The 8519-nt window shown below is 46.3% G+C and overlaps 37 non-coding genes and 1 pseudogene across 37 annotated transcripts; all 38 read left to right on the top strand.

The window, feature by feature from the left end:
- The first annotated feature begins 42 nt into the window (after nt 1-42).
- Nucleotides 43-161, top strand: LOC148964688 (5S ribosomal RNA). Its single transcript, XR_016153376.1, has one exon. It is a non-coding gene; the product is annotated as a 5S ribosomal RNA (ribosomal RNA).
- Nucleotides 162-253: 92 nt separating this feature from the next.
- Nucleotides 254-372, top strand: LOC148964687 (5S ribosomal RNA). Its single transcript, XR_016152927.1, has one exon. It is a non-coding gene; the product is annotated as a 5S ribosomal RNA (ribosomal RNA).
- A 167-nt stretch (nt 373-539) lies between these two features.
- Nucleotides 540-658, top strand: LOC148964686 (5S ribosomal RNA). Its single transcript, XR_016152926.1, has one exon. It is a non-coding gene; the product is annotated as a 5S ribosomal RNA (ribosomal RNA).
- A 92-nt stretch (nt 659-750) lies between these two features.
- On the top strand, nt 751-869 carry LOC148964685 (5S ribosomal RNA). Its single transcript, XR_016152925.1, has one exon. It is a non-coding gene; the product is annotated as a 5S ribosomal RNA (ribosomal RNA).
- A 92-nt stretch (nt 870-961) lies between these two features.
- On the top strand, nt 962-1080 carry LOC148964684 (5S ribosomal RNA). Its single transcript, XR_016152924.1, has one exon. It is a non-coding gene; the product is annotated as a 5S ribosomal RNA (ribosomal RNA).
- Nucleotides 1081-1172: 92 nt separating this feature from the next.
- On the top strand, nt 1173-1291 carry LOC148964683 (5S ribosomal RNA). Its single transcript, XR_016152923.1, has one exon. It is a non-coding gene; the product is annotated as a 5S ribosomal RNA (ribosomal RNA).
- Nucleotides 1292-1463: 172 nt separating this feature from the next.
- LOC148964682 (5S ribosomal RNA) lies at nt 1464-1582 on the top strand. Its single transcript, XR_016152921.1, has one exon. It is a non-coding gene; the product is annotated as a 5S ribosomal RNA (ribosomal RNA).
- A 92-nt stretch (nt 1583-1674) lies between these two features.
- Nucleotides 1675-1793, top strand: LOC148964681 (5S ribosomal RNA). Its single transcript, XR_016152920.1, has one exon. It is a non-coding gene; the product is annotated as a 5S ribosomal RNA (ribosomal RNA).
- Nucleotides 1794-1885: 92 nt separating this feature from the next.
- On the top strand, nt 1886-2004 carry LOC148964680 (5S ribosomal RNA). The gene has a single exon (XR_016153345.1). It is a non-coding gene; the product is annotated as a 5S ribosomal RNA (ribosomal RNA).
- A 92-nt stretch (nt 2005-2096) lies between these two features.
- LOC148964679 (5S ribosomal RNA) lies at nt 2097-2215 on the top strand. The gene has a single exon (XR_016152919.1). It is a non-coding gene; the product is annotated as a 5S ribosomal RNA (ribosomal RNA).
- A 92-nt stretch (nt 2216-2307) lies between these two features.
- LOC148964678 (5S ribosomal RNA) lies at nt 2308-2426 on the top strand. Its single transcript, XR_016152918.1, has one exon. It is a non-coding gene; the product is annotated as a 5S ribosomal RNA (ribosomal RNA).
- A 92-nt stretch (nt 2427-2518) lies between these two features.
- LOC148964677 (5S ribosomal RNA) lies at nt 2519-2637 on the top strand. Its single transcript, XR_016152917.1, has one exon. It is a non-coding gene; the product is annotated as a 5S ribosomal RNA (ribosomal RNA).
- A 173-nt stretch (nt 2638-2810) lies between these two features.
- On the top strand, nt 2811-2929 carry LOC148964676 (5S ribosomal RNA). Its single transcript, XR_016152916.1, has one exon. It is a non-coding gene; the product is annotated as a 5S ribosomal RNA (ribosomal RNA).
- A 92-nt stretch (nt 2930-3021) lies between these two features.
- LOC148964675 (5S ribosomal RNA) lies at nt 3022-3140 on the top strand. The gene has a single exon (XR_016152915.1). It is a non-coding gene; the product is annotated as a 5S ribosomal RNA (ribosomal RNA).
- Nucleotides 3141-3232: 92 nt separating this feature from the next.
- Nucleotides 3233-3351, top strand: LOC148964674 (5S ribosomal RNA). Its single transcript, XR_016152914.1, has one exon. It is a non-coding gene; the product is annotated as a 5S ribosomal RNA (ribosomal RNA).
- A 92-nt stretch (nt 3352-3443) lies between these two features.
- Nucleotides 3444-3562, top strand: LOC148964673 (5S ribosomal RNA). Its single transcript, XR_016152913.1, has one exon. It is a non-coding gene; the product is annotated as a 5S ribosomal RNA (ribosomal RNA).
- Nucleotides 3563-3654: 92 nt separating this feature from the next.
- On the top strand, nt 3655-3768 carry LOC148964672 (5S ribosomal RNA; annotated as a pseudogene).
- Nucleotides 3769-3860: 92 nt separating this feature from the next.
- On the top strand, nt 3861-3979 carry LOC148964671 (5S ribosomal RNA). The gene has a single exon (XR_016153315.1). It is a non-coding gene; the product is annotated as a 5S ribosomal RNA (ribosomal RNA).
- A 92-nt stretch (nt 3980-4071) lies between these two features.
- LOC148964670 (5S ribosomal RNA) lies at nt 4072-4190 on the top strand. The gene has a single exon (XR_016152912.1). It is a non-coding gene; the product is annotated as a 5S ribosomal RNA (ribosomal RNA).
- A 173-nt stretch (nt 4191-4363) lies between these two features.
- On the top strand, nt 4364-4482 carry LOC148964669 (5S ribosomal RNA). The gene has a single exon (XR_016152910.1). It is a non-coding gene; the product is annotated as a 5S ribosomal RNA (ribosomal RNA).
- A 92-nt stretch (nt 4483-4574) lies between these two features.
- On the top strand, nt 4575-4693 carry LOC148964668 (5S ribosomal RNA). The gene has a single exon (XR_016152909.1). It is a non-coding gene; the product is annotated as a 5S ribosomal RNA (ribosomal RNA).
- Nucleotides 4694-4785: 92 nt separating this feature from the next.
- Nucleotides 4786-4904, top strand: LOC148964667 (5S ribosomal RNA). The gene has a single exon (XR_016152908.1). It is a non-coding gene; the product is annotated as a 5S ribosomal RNA (ribosomal RNA).
- A 171-nt stretch (nt 4905-5075) lies between these two features.
- Nucleotides 5076-5194, top strand: LOC148964666 (5S ribosomal RNA). Its single transcript, XR_016152907.1, has one exon. It is a non-coding gene; the product is annotated as a 5S ribosomal RNA (ribosomal RNA).
- A 92-nt stretch (nt 5195-5286) lies between these two features.
- LOC148964665 (5S ribosomal RNA) lies at nt 5287-5405 on the top strand. The gene has a single exon (XR_016152906.1). It is a non-coding gene; the product is annotated as a 5S ribosomal RNA (ribosomal RNA).
- Nucleotides 5406-5497: 92 nt separating this feature from the next.
- LOC148964664 (5S ribosomal RNA) lies at nt 5498-5616 on the top strand. The gene has a single exon (XR_016152905.1). It is a non-coding gene; the product is annotated as a 5S ribosomal RNA (ribosomal RNA).
- Nucleotides 5617-5708: 92 nt separating this feature from the next.
- LOC148964663 (5S ribosomal RNA) lies at nt 5709-5827 on the top strand. Its single transcript, XR_016152904.1, has one exon. It is a non-coding gene; the product is annotated as a 5S ribosomal RNA (ribosomal RNA).
- A 92-nt stretch (nt 5828-5919) lies between these two features.
- LOC148964662 (5S ribosomal RNA) lies at nt 5920-6038 on the top strand. The gene has a single exon (XR_016152903.1). It is a non-coding gene; the product is annotated as a 5S ribosomal RNA (ribosomal RNA).
- A 172-nt stretch (nt 6039-6210) lies between these two features.
- Nucleotides 6211-6329, top strand: LOC148964661 (5S ribosomal RNA). Its single transcript, XR_016152902.1, has one exon. It is a non-coding gene; the product is annotated as a 5S ribosomal RNA (ribosomal RNA).
- Nucleotides 6330-6421: 92 nt separating this feature from the next.
- On the top strand, nt 6422-6540 carry LOC148964660 (5S ribosomal RNA). The gene has a single exon (XR_016152901.1). It is a non-coding gene; the product is annotated as a 5S ribosomal RNA (ribosomal RNA).
- Nucleotides 6541-6632: 92 nt separating this feature from the next.
- On the top strand, nt 6633-6751 carry LOC148964659 (5S ribosomal RNA). The gene has a single exon (XR_016152899.1). It is a non-coding gene; the product is annotated as a 5S ribosomal RNA (ribosomal RNA).
- Nucleotides 6752-6843: 92 nt separating this feature from the next.
- LOC148964658 (5S ribosomal RNA) lies at nt 6844-6962 on the top strand. Its single transcript, XR_016152898.1, has one exon. It is a non-coding gene; the product is annotated as a 5S ribosomal RNA (ribosomal RNA).
- Nucleotides 6963-7054: 92 nt separating this feature from the next.
- Nucleotides 7055-7173, top strand: LOC148964657 (5S ribosomal RNA). The gene has a single exon (XR_016152897.1). It is a non-coding gene; the product is annotated as a 5S ribosomal RNA (ribosomal RNA).
- Nucleotides 7174-7265: 92 nt separating this feature from the next.
- On the top strand, nt 7266-7384 carry LOC148964656 (5S ribosomal RNA). Its single transcript, XR_016153314.1, has one exon. It is a non-coding gene; the product is annotated as a 5S ribosomal RNA (ribosomal RNA).
- Nucleotides 7385-7476: 92 nt separating this feature from the next.
- On the top strand, nt 7477-7595 carry LOC148964655 (5S ribosomal RNA). The gene has a single exon (XR_016152896.1). It is a non-coding gene; the product is annotated as a 5S ribosomal RNA (ribosomal RNA).
- Nucleotides 7596-7687: 92 nt separating this feature from the next.
- Nucleotides 7688-7806, top strand: LOC148964654 (5S ribosomal RNA). Its single transcript, XR_016152895.1, has one exon. It is a non-coding gene; the product is annotated as a 5S ribosomal RNA (ribosomal RNA).
- Nucleotides 7807-7898: 92 nt separating this feature from the next.
- LOC148964653 (5S ribosomal RNA) lies at nt 7899-8017 on the top strand. Its single transcript, XR_016152894.1, has one exon. It is a non-coding gene; the product is annotated as a 5S ribosomal RNA (ribosomal RNA).
- A 92-nt stretch (nt 8018-8109) lies between these two features.
- On the top strand, nt 8110-8228 carry LOC148964652 (5S ribosomal RNA). Its single transcript, XR_016152893.1, has one exon. It is a non-coding gene; the product is annotated as a 5S ribosomal RNA (ribosomal RNA).
- Nucleotides 8229-8399: 171 nt separating this feature from the next.
- LOC148964651 (5S ribosomal RNA) lies at nt 8400-8518 on the top strand. The gene has a single exon (XR_016152892.1). It is a non-coding gene; the product is annotated as a 5S ribosomal RNA (ribosomal RNA).
- The last annotated feature ends 1 nt before the right edge of the window (nt 8519 follows it).

Genomic DNA, 8519 nt, shown 5'->3' with positions numbered 1-8519 from the left:
TGTTCTAACCATTCAAATAGCCCAATTTTGGCAGCAGATTTTGCTTACGGCCATACCACCTTGAGAACGCCCGAACTCGTCTGATCTCGAAAGCTAAGCAGGGTCGGGCCTGGTTAGTACTTGGATGGGAGACCGCCTGGGAATACCAGGTGCTGTAAGCTTTATTGTTGGATGGGACACCTAGTAAGCTTTATATGGTTTACTACCCTAATGTTCTAACCATTCAAAAAGCCCAATTTTGGCAGCAGATTTTGCTTACGGCCATACCACCTTGAGAACGCCCGAACTCGTCTGATCTCGGAAGCTAAGCAGGGTCGGGCCTGGTTAGTACTTGGATGGGAGACCGCCTGGGAATACCAGGTGCTGTAAGCTTTATTGTTTAAAAAAAAAAAAAAAAAGAGTCAATGAAATGGTTCAAAAATCCTAAATTGTCTTTTTTCCCCCTCAAAATGCCTGAAATCGTCTCTGAGTTTCTTCAGAAAGCCTGAAAGAGTCTCTTTTTTTTTTCTTCAAATAGCCCAATTTTGGCAGCAGATTTCGCTTACGGCCATACCACCTTGAGAACGCCCGAACTCGTCTGATCTCGGAAGCTAAGCAGGGTCGGGCCTGGTTAGTACTTGGATGGGAGACCGCCTGGGAATACCAGGTGCTGTAAGCTTTATTGTTGGATGGGAGACCTAGTAAGCTTTATATGGTTTACTACCCTAATGTTCTAACCATTCAAATAGCCCAATTTTGGCAGCAGATTTTGCTTACGGCCATACCACCTTGAGAACGCCCGAACTCGTCTGATCTCGGAAGCTAAGCAGGGTCGGGCCTGGTTAGTACTTGGATGGGAGACCGCCTGGGAATACCAGGTGCTGTAAGCTTTATTGTTGGATGGGAGACCTAGTAAGCTTTATATGGTTTACTACCCTAATGTTCTAACCATTCAAAAAGCCCAATTTTGGCAGCAGATTTTGCTTACGGCCATACCACCTTGAGAACGCCCGAACTCGTCTGATCTCGGAAGCTAAGCAGGGTCGGGCCTGGTTAGTACTTGGATGGGAGACCGCCTGGGAATACCAGGTGCTGTAAGCTTTATTGTTGGATGGGAGACCTAGTAAGCTTTATATGGTTTACTACCCTAATGTTCTAACCATTCAAAAAGCCCAATTTTGGCAGCAGATTTTGCTTACGGCCATACCACCTTGAGAACGCCCGAACTCGTCTGATCTCGGAAGCTAAGCAGGGTCGGGCCTGGTTAGTACTTGGATGGGAGACCGCCTGGGAATACCAGGTGCTGTAAGCTTTATTGTTTAAAAAAAAAAAAAAAAAAAAAAAGAGTCAATGAAATTGTTCAAAAATCCTAAATTGTCTTTTTTCCCCCTCAAAATGCCTGAAATCGTCTCTGAGTTTCTTCAGAAAGCCTGAAAGAGTCTCTTTTTTTTTCTTCAAATAGCCCAATTTTGGCAGCAGATTTCGCTTACGGCCATACCACCTTGAGAACGCCCGAACTCGTCTGATCTCGGAAGCTAAGCAGGGTCGGGCCTGGTTAGTACTTGGATGGGAGACCGCCTGGGAATACCAGGTGCTGTAAGCTTTATTGTTGGATGGGAGACCTAGTAAGCTTTATATGGTTTACTACCCTAATGTTCTAACCATTCAAATAGCCCAATTTTGGCAGCAGATTTTGCTTACGGCCATACCACCTTGAGAACGCCCGAACTCGTCTGATCTCGGAAGCTAAGCAGGGTCGGGCCTGGTTAGTACTTGGATGGGAGACCGCCTGGGAATACCAGGTGCTGTAAGCTTTATTGTTGGATGGGAGACCTAGTAAGCTTTATATGGTTTACTACCCTAATGTTCTAACCATTCAAATAGCCCAATTTTGGCAGCAGATTTTGCTTACGGCCATACCACCTTGAGAACGCCCGAACTCGTCTGATCTCGGAAGCTAAGCAGGGTCGGGCCTGGTTAGTACTTGGATGGGAGACCGCCTGGGAATACCAGGTGCTGTAAACTTTATTGTTGGATGGGAGACCTAGTAAGCTTTATATGGTTTACTACCCTAATGTTCTAACCATTCAAATAGCCCAATTTTGGCAGCAGATTTTGCTTACGGCCATACCACCTTGAGAACGCCCGAACTCGTCTGATCTCGGAAGCTAAGCAGGGTCGGGCCTGGTTAGTACTTGGATGGGAGACCGCCTGGGAATACCAGGTGCTGTAAGCTTTATTGTTGGATGGGAGACCTAGTAAGCTTTATATGGTTTACTACCCTAATGTTCTAACCATTCAAATAGCCCAATTTTGGCAGCAGATTTTGCTTACGGCCATACCACCTTGAGAACGCCCGAACTCGTCTGATCTCGGAAGCTAAGCAGGGTCGGGCCTGGTTAGTACTTGGATGGGAGACCGCCTGGGAATACCAGGTGCTGTAAGCTTTATTGTTGGATGGGAGACCTAGTAAGCTTTATATGGTTTACTACCCTAATGTTCTAACCATTCAAAAAGCCCAATTTTGGCAGCAGATTTTGCTTACGGCCATACCACCTTGAGAACGCCCGAACTCGTCTGATCTCGGAAGCTAAGCAGGGTCGGGCCTGGTTAGTACTTGGATGGGAGACCGCCTGGGAATACCAGGTGCTGTAAGCTTTATTGTTTAAAAAAAAAAAAAAAAAAAATAAGAGTCAATGAAATGGTTCAAAAATCCTAAATTGTCTTTTTTCCCCCTCAAAATGCCTGAAATCGTCTCTGAGTTTCTTCAGAAAGCCTGAAAGAGTCTCTTTTTTTTTTCTTCAAATAGCCCAATTTTGGCAGCAGATTTCGCTTACGGCCATACCACCTTGAGAACGCCCGAACTCGTCTGATCTCGGAAGCTAAGCAGGGTCGGGCCTGGTTAGTACTTGGATGGGAGACCGCCTGGGAATACCAGGTGCTGTAAGCTTTATTGTTGGATGGGAGACCTAGTAAGCTTTATATGGTTTACTACCCTAATGTTCTAACCATTCAAATAGCCCAATTTTGGCAGCAGATTTTGCTTACGGCCATACCACCTTGAGAACGCCCGAACTCGTCTGATCTCGGAAGCTAAGCAGGGTCGGGCCTGGTTAGTACTTGGATGGGAGACCGCCTGGGAATACCAGGTGCTGTAAGCTTTATTGTTGGATGGGAGACCTAGTAAGCTTTATATGGTTTACTACCCTAATGTTCTAACCATTCAAAAAGCCCAATTTTGGCAGCAGATTTTGCTTACGGCCATACCACCTTGAGAACGCCCGAACTCGTCTGATCTCGGAAGCTAAGCAGGGTCGGGCCTGGTTAGTACTTGGATGGGAGACCGCCTGGGAATACCAGGTGCTGTAAGCTTTATTGTTGGATGGGAGACCTAGTAAGCTTTATATGGTTTACTACCCTAATGTTCTAACCATTCAAAAAGCCCAATTTTGGCAGCAGATTTCGCTTACGGCCATACCACCTTGAGAACGCCCGAACTCGTCTGATCTCGGAAGCTAAGCAGGGTCGGGCCTGGTTAGTACTTGGATGGGAGACCGCCTGGGAATACCAGGTGCTGTAAGCTTTATTGTTGGATGGGAGACCTAGTAAGCTTTATATGGTTTACTACCCTAATGTTCTAACCATTCAAATAGCCCAATTTTGGCAGCAGATTTCGCTTACGGCCATACCACCTTGAGACGAACTCGTCTGATCTCGGAAGCTAAGCAGGGTCGGGCCTGGTTAGTACTTGGATGGGAGACCGCCTGGGAATACCAGGTGCTGTAAGCTTTATTGTTGGATGGGAGACCTAGTAAGCTTTATATGGTTTACTACCCTAATGTTCTAACCATTCAAATAGCCCAATTTTGGCAGCAGATTTTGCTTACGGCCATACCACCTTGAGAACGCCCGAACTCGTCTGATCTCGGAAGCAAAGCAGGGTCGGGCCTGGTTAGTACTTGGATGGGAGACCGCCTGGGAATACCAGGTGCTGTAAGCTTTATTGTTGGATGGGACACCTAGTAAGCTTTATATGGTTTACTACCCTAATGTTCTAACCATTCAAAAAGCCCAATTTTGGCAGCAGATTTTGCTTACGGCCATACCACCTTGAGAACGCCCGAACTCGTCTGATCTCGGAAGCTAAGCAGGGTCGGGCCTGGTTAGTACTTGGATGGGAGACCGCCTGGGAATACCAGGTGCTGTAAGCTTTATTGTTTAAAAAAAAAAAAAAAAAAAAAAAGAGTCAATGAAATGGTTCAAAAATCCTAAATTGTCTTTTTTCCCCCTCAAAATGCCTGAAATCGTCTCTGAGTTTCTTCAGAAAGCCTGAAAGAGTCTCTTTTTTTTTTCTTCAAATAGCCCAATTTTGGCAGCAGATTTCGCTTACGGCCATACCACCTTGAGAACGCCCGAACTCGTCTGATCTCGGAAGCTAAGCAGGGTCGGGCCTGGTTAGTACTTGGATGGGAGACCGCCTGGGAATACCAGGTGCTGTAAGCTTTATTGTTGGATGGGAGACCTAGTAAGCTTTATATGGTTTACTACCCTAATGTTCTAACCATTCAAATAGCCCAATTTTGGCAGCAGATTTTGCTTACGGCCATACCACCTTGAGAACGCCCGAACTCGTCTGATCTCGGAAGCTAAGCAGGGTCGGGCCTGGTTAGTACTTGGATGGGAGACCGCCTGGGAATACCAGGTGCTGTAAGCTTTATTGTTGGATGGGAGACCTAGTAAGCTTTATATGGTTTACTACCCTAATGTTCTAACCATTCAAATAGCCCAATTTTGGCAGCAGATTTTGCTTACGGCCATACCACCTTGAGAACGCCCGAACTCGTCTGATCTCGGAAGCTAAGCAGGGTCGGGCCTGGTTAGTACTTGGATGGGAGACCGCCTGGGAATACCAGGTGCTGTAAGCTTTATTGTTTAAAAAAAAAAAAAAAAAAAAAAGAGTCAATGAAATAGTTCAAAAATCCTAAATTGTCTTTTTTCCCCCTCAAAATGCCTGAAATCGTCTCTGAGTTTCTTCAGAAAGCCTGAAAGAGTCTCTTTTTTTTTCTTCAAATAGCCCAATTTTGGCAGCAGATTTCGCTTACGGCCATACCACCTTGAGAACGCCCGAACTCGTCTGATCTCGGAAGCTAAGCAGGGTCGGGCCTGGTTAGTACTTGGATGGGAGACCGCCTGGGAATACCAGGTGCTGTAAGCTTTATTGTTGGATGGGAGACCTAGTAAGCTTTATATGGTTTACTACCCTAATGTTCTAACCATTCAAATAGCCCAATTTTGGCAGCAGATTTTGCTTACGGCCATACCACCTTGAGAACGCCCGAACTCGTCTGATCTCGGAAGCTAAGCAGGGTCGGGCCTGGTTAGTACTTGGATGGGAGACCGCCTGGGAATACCAGGTGCTGTAAGCTTTATTGTTGGATGGGAGACCTAGTAAGCTTTATATGGTTTACTACCCTAATGTTCTAACCATTCAAAAAGCCCAATTTTGGCAGCAGATTTTGCTTACGGCCATACCACCTTGAGAACGCCCGAACTCGTCTGATCTCGGAAGCTAAGCAGGGTCGGGCCTGGTTAGTACTTGGATGGGAGACCGCCTGGGAATACCAGGTGCTGTAAGCTTTATTGTTGGATGGGAGACCTAGTAAGCTTTATATGGTTTACTACCCTAATGTTCTAACCATTCAAATAGCCCAATTTTGGCAGCAGATTTTGCTTACGGCCATACCACCTTGAGAACGCCCGAACTCGTCTGATCTCGGAAGCTAAGCAGGGTCGGGCCTGGTTAGTACTTGGATGGGAGACCGCCTGGGAATACCAGGTGCTGTAAGCTTTATTGTTGGATGGGAGACCTAGTAAGCTTTATATGGTTTACTACCCTAATGTTCTAACCATTCAAAAAGCCCAATTTTGGCAGCAGATTTTGCTTACGGCCATACCACCTTGAGAACGCCCGAACTCGTCTGATCTCGGAAGCTAAGCAGGGTCGGGCCTGGTTAGTACTTGGATGGGAGACCGCCTGGGAATACCAGGTGCTGTAAGCTTTATTGTTTAAAAAAAAAAAAAAAAAAAAAAGAGTCAATGAAATGGTTCAAAAATCCTAAATTGTCTTTTTTCCCCCTCAAAATGCCTGAAATCGTCTCTGAGTTTCTTCAGAAAGCCTGAAAGAGTCTCTTTTTTTTTTCTTCAAATAGCCCAATTTTGGCAGCAGATTTCGCTTACGGCCATACCACCTTGAGAACGCCCGAACTCGTCTGATCTCGGAAGCTAAGCAGGGTCGGGCCTGGTTAGTACTTGGATGGGAGACCGCCTGGGAATACCAGGTGCTGTAAGCTTTATTGTTGGATGGGAGACCTAGTAAGCTTTATATGGTTTACTACCCTAATGTTCTAACCATTCAAATAGCCCAATTTTGGCAGCAGATTTTGCTTACGGCCATACCACCTTGAGAACGCCCGAACTCGTCTGATCTCGGAAGCTAAGCAGGGTCGGGCCTGGTTAGTACTTGGATGGGAGACCGCCTGGGAATACCAGGTGCTGTAAGCTTTATTGTTGGATGGGAGACCTAGTAAGCTTTATATGGTTTACTACCCTAATGTTCTAACCATTCAAAAAGCCCAATTTTGGCAGCAGATTTTGCTTACGGCCATACCACCTTGAGAACGCCCGAACTCGTCTGATCTCGGAAGCTAAGCAGGGTCGGGCCTGGTTAGTACTTGGATGGGAGACCGCCTGGGAATACCAGGTGCTGTAAGCTTTATTGTTGGATGGGAGACCTAGTAAGCTTTATATGGTTTACTACCCTAATGTTCTAACCATTCAAAAAGCCCAATTTTGGCAGCAGATTTCGCTTACGGCCATACCACCTTGAGAACGCCCGAACTCGTCTGATCTCGGAAGCTAAGCAGGGTCGGGCCTGGTTAGTACTTGGATGGGAGACCGCCTGGGAATACCAGGTGCTGTAAGCTTTATTGTTGGATGGGAGACCTAGTAAGCTTTATATGGTTTACTACCCTAATGTTCTAACCATTCAAATAGCCCAATTTTGGCAGCAGATTTCGCTTACGGCCATACCACCTTGAGAACGCCCGAACTCGTCTGATCTCGGAAGCTAAGCAGGGTCGGGCCTGGTTAGTACTTGGATGGGAGACCGCCTGGGAATACCAGGTGCTGTAAGCTTTATTGTTGGATGGGAGACCTAGTAAGCTTTATATGGTTTACTACCCTAATGTTCTAACCATTCAAATAGCCCAATTTTGGCAGCAGATTTTGCTTACGGCCATACCACCTTGAGAACGCCCGAACTCGTCTGATCTCGGAAGCAAAGCAGGGTCGGGCCTGGTTAGTACTTGGATGGGAGACCGCCTGGGAATACCAGGTGCTGTAAGCTTTATTGTTGGATGGGACACCTAGTAAGCTTTATATGGTTTACTACCCTAATGTTCTAACCATTCAAATAGCCCAATTTTGGCAGCAGATTTTGCTTACGGCCATACCACCTTGAGAACGCCCGAACTCGTCTGATCTCGGAAGCTAAGCAGGGTCGGGCCTGGTTAGTACTTGGATGGGAGACCGCCTGGGAATACCAGGTGCTGTAAGCTTTATTGTTGGATGGGAGACCTAGTAAGCTTTATATGGTTTACTACCCTAATGTTCTAACCATTCAAAAAGCCCAATTTTGGCAGCAGATTTTGCTTACGGCCATACCACCTTGAGAACGCCCGAACTCGTCTGATCTCGGAAGCTAAGCAGGGTCGGGCCTGGTTAGTACTTGGATGGGAGACCGCCTGGGAATACCAGGTGCTGTAAGCTTTATTGTTGGATGGGAGACCTAGTAAGCTTTATATGGTTTACTACCCTAATGTTCTAACCATTCAAATAGCCCAATTTTGGCAGCAGATTTTGCTTACGGCCATACCACCTTGAGAACGCCCGAACTCGTCTGATCTCGGAAGCTAAGCAGGGTCGGGCCTGGTTAGTACTTGGATGGGAGACCGCCTGGGAATACCAGGTGCTGTAAGCTTTATTGTTGGATGGGAGACCTAGTAAGCTTTATATGGTTTACTACCCTAATGTTCTAACCATTCAAATAGCCCAATTTTGGCAGCAGATTTTGCTTACGGCCATACCACCTTGAGAACGCCCGAACTCGTCTGATCTCGGAAGCTAAGCAGGGTCGGGCCTGGTTAGTACTTGGATGGGAGACCGCCTGGGAATACCAGGTGCTGTAAGCTTTATTGTTTAAAAAAAAAAAAAAAAAAAAAAGAGTCAATGAAATTGTTCAAAAATCCTAAATTGTCTTTTTTCCCCCTCAAAATGCCTGAAATCGTCTCTGAGTTTCTTCAGAAAGCCTGAAAGAGTCTCTTTTTTTTTCTTCAAATAGCCCAATTTTGGCAGCAGATTTCGCTTACGGCCATACCACCTTGAGAACGCCCGAACTCGTCTGATCTCGGAAGCTAAGCAGGGTCGGGCCTGGTTAGTACTTGGATGGGAGACCGCCTGGGAATACCAGGTGCTGTAAGCTT

The sequence above is a fragment of the Pimephales promelas genome, assembly GCF_988280905.1.
Source record: "Pimephales promelas chromosome 3 unlocalized genomic scaffold, fPimPro1.hap1.1 SUPER_3_unloc_1, whole genome shotgun sequence".
Classification (NCBI taxonomy): Eukaryota; Metazoa; Chordata; class Actinopteri; order Cypriniformes; family Leuciscidae; genus Pimephales; species Pimephales promelas.
The sequence above is the reverse complement of the archived record's forward strand: the minus strand, read 5'-3'. Positions and strand labels throughout refer to the sequence as shown.